This window comes from Ictalurus furcatus, chromosome 5 (genome assembly GCF_023375685.1).
Source record: "Ictalurus furcatus strain D&B chromosome 5, Billie_1.0, whole genome shotgun sequence".
Taxonomy (NCBI): domain Eukaryota; kingdom Metazoa; phylum Chordata; class Actinopteri; order Siluriformes; family Ictaluridae; genus Ictalurus; species Ictalurus furcatus.
The window spans coordinates 33,013,143-33,016,276 of NC_071259.1; the positions used below are offsets into that span (position 1 = coordinate 33,013,143).

Sequence of the window (3,134 nt, forward strand, 5' to 3'; positions counted from 1 at the left end):
ATGGAGAAATGACACGATGTAGAATTGAACATCGAGTCAAGGACACGGCGGACGGTCGGGGTACAGGATGTTGCCGTGATACTTCTTTTTTTTTTTCTACAAACCAAAAATGGATGAATACTGTACTGAGTGTCGCCCTCTAGTGGCCAAGTGTCTGGTGACCCGCAGCTCATCGTTTAGTTGATATGTTCGAGTGTTTGAGAGGAGGACGAGGCTCCACACACAGACACGCCGCTCAGTTTACATGAAGACGTGAAGCTCGGTTCCGTTTACAGTAAAATAACACGACGGAACCCGGGTTCTGCGGATCATCAGAACAAATACTGAAACCTCCAACAGTTACAGCTTCTTCTGCCTGAACGGTTCACGCAAACCATCAAATGTTCTGGAATCAGTCCCTCCAGGATTTCACGATCGCAGGAGCGAACGCTAAACGGCGAGGAAACGCTGCGATATTCGGACGAGCTGCGATTTTTCAAAACGTCGTGATCAGCTGACGCGCTCGTCGATTCACGGGCGTCGAACACGAGAGCAGCTAGAGGCTCTCATTTACCAACAAACATCACTGCGAAAGAGCGCGAGAAACCATTCCGTGCGATTGAGATTCCGCCGATCCGAGTCGTTTTCCGCAAAAAAAAAGCACAAAAACTCCTTTTTGCTAATTTTTTAAAAAAAAAGTCGCAGCACAATCGAGCGTTTCTCTCGGCAACGATCACAAAACCCAGCCACATCGTGTGTGTAAAGTAACACAGCGCGCGTCTGTTACAGTACATTGATAGTAATAATAATAATAATACCGGATAACAGCACGTCCACAAGTGTTTTATTCCTCTTACACCACAGCAACTCACCAACCCGTACAAATGTTTTTATTAAAGAACATGTCATTTTTTATCCGTTTATAGTTACAGTTAATGTTCCATCTTTAAACAGTCGTTCAGCTTCACCTCTGACTGTTACACAGCACTGACACTGGAGACTCCTTCCATACATGTTACATAAACATCTCCTCACTGATTTAAAAAAGAAAAAGTCTGTGTTCGAGCTGTTACTATAGAAACGATAACGCATCAGAACGAGCGCGTTAATCATAAATAAACCCGCGATGTGCAGCTGCGCTACTGTCAGAGCCGCTGCTATAGAAAATGAATCAACACCTCCTGACCAATCAGAATCCAGAACTCAGCAGTAAGAGAGTCAGAAAGCACACGTTCACGTCAAACATTTCAGAGCTTTATTTACAAACTTGAAACAGTTGTTCAGGTTCACTACGTACGTGTGCACAAACCGAGCTGCAAGCTCCGTCCTCGTCTCCGGCCGAGCGTCTGACCCGCACCCTGCACTCGTCCTCACGGGAACGAGATGCTGCCGTGAGGCCGAGCGATTCAAAAGAGGAAGCCGTTCTCGAGAGATAGCATATAGCGATATTTCAACGTGTAAGACTCCGTTATCGTGGAAGCTTTGGTACAGGGAGCAGGCTGCTCGGGGAGGCGGGGTTTCGCTGCTCGCGTTTGGATCACACGGAAAAACCGGGTTTGGGTTCCGTCCTAAACGCAGGCTGCAAGCAGGTTCCTTACCGAGAGCCTTTTCAGAAGGCAACATGGAGACCGCCATTTCGTAAAAGCCCTTATCTTGGACGGATCTGGAGAAGCAGGAGAAGACAATCCCATAATTCCGGTGGTAGTGAGAGAAACTTGGCGGCGCGAGGAATGATGACTGTTACAGATCATGATTATTGTTATTGTAAAACCGTGATAAAAGGTCGTTATGGCGATACGAAAGTGTGTAATCAGCTGTCACATGTCGCCTTTTCTCTAAAAGAGGTAGAGTGTATGTGAAAAAACGTACGTGTGTGTGTGTGTGTGTGTGTGTGTGTAGGTGTTGCATTCTTCTTACTGCATAGCTAAAATAAATTTGAAAAACATTAAACGATTAGAACACGCCCACGACAGGGAAAAACCCGTGCAGATGATCTAGGACACAGACCCGTCTTAAACTGAGGACAATTAAAATAAAGTAGAGCTTCGGTTCTGTCCTAAACGCAGGCTGTAAGGAAGAGCCCTAGGGAGTGTGTAGGAGGTCAGAGTGCTAGAATCAGGAAATGTTTAAATCTTCTAGAATAAAGTCCCGGTTCTGTCCTAAATGTAGAAAGGCTCTCTTGTAAGCGTGAATCTGGGTTTAAAGGACCCCTACACTGAGGGAAATCAAAGCTCGAACAGATTTAGGACACAGCCTGTGAGAAAACATCTGGAGCTGGAGGAAGAGCCCTACTGAGTGCGTAAGAGGAGTCAAGAGTGGCAGAATCAGGACAGGACCGGTTTTTAAATCTGGTAGGGGTTTCGGTTCTGTCCTGAACGCAGGATGTAGGGAGGTTCTGTACCGAGGTTTGAAGAGTTCATAAAAACAGGGTGAGCAGCAGAATCGGGACACTGCCCGTTCGGATCCCTACTGAAAGGAAAAAATAATCTAAGGTGTAGCTTTAGGACGCAGCCTCTCAAAGAGTAGTAGAATCAGGACGTGGCCCATTTCGATCTCGGAGAAGGCCGGGTGTGCGGAGTCCCATTCGGGCGGATGCGCTACCGAGTGCACACTACCAAGTGTACACTCCTCCTCTGCTTTATAATCCGGCTGTAAGGCAGAAACGGATGGAGGTTTTAGAGTTCGGAGATTAAAAAGGCGGCTCGGCTCGACGCGCACGAGAGGAAGGCTGTAGAACGGTTCTTCCCTACGGAGGGAGCCTAAACCGTGAGGCACTTAACATGGAGGTCGGCAAAGGCAGACGGGAAAGTGACGGGCAAATAAAGCTCTAATCTCTCGTCGTGCACTCGCTATCTTTAGTCTCTGATCGTTACACTCTTCTAAAATCACTTTATTTACTTATTTATTTATTTATTTAAATACGAAGTTTACAGATCAATCTACTGTTTTGCATTCATCTCTAAATCCTCTCAGCGCCTTGGCTCCTCTCGGTTCCGCGTGTGCTCGGACGCGTTTGCGCGCGCTCAATTCATCGTCTCTTTACACGTTTCACACAGTTTTAAAAACCTCTTTACAAATAAATTAAAAATCCAGCACAAAGGCGAATATGGTACAGTTCCGGTTCTGTCCCAAACGCAGATCGCAGGGAGGTTCCT

The 3,134-nt window shown here is 46.6% G+C and overlaps 1 protein-coding gene across 5 annotated transcripts in view; it reads right to left on the minus strand.

Moving 5' to 3' along the window:
* Positions 1 to 854: 854 nt before the first annotated feature.
* Positions 855 to 3,134, minus strand: part of cep350 (centrosomal protein 350) — a 25,861-nt gene continuing 23,581 nt past the window's right edge. For all 5 annotated transcript variants that reach the window (XM_053625933.1, XM_053625932.1, XM_053625931.1 and 2 more), the window contains exon 39: positions 855 to 3,134. This exon is cut by the window's right edge and continues 301 nt beyond it. The gene's annotated coding sequence lies outside the window, so the exon portion shown is untranslated.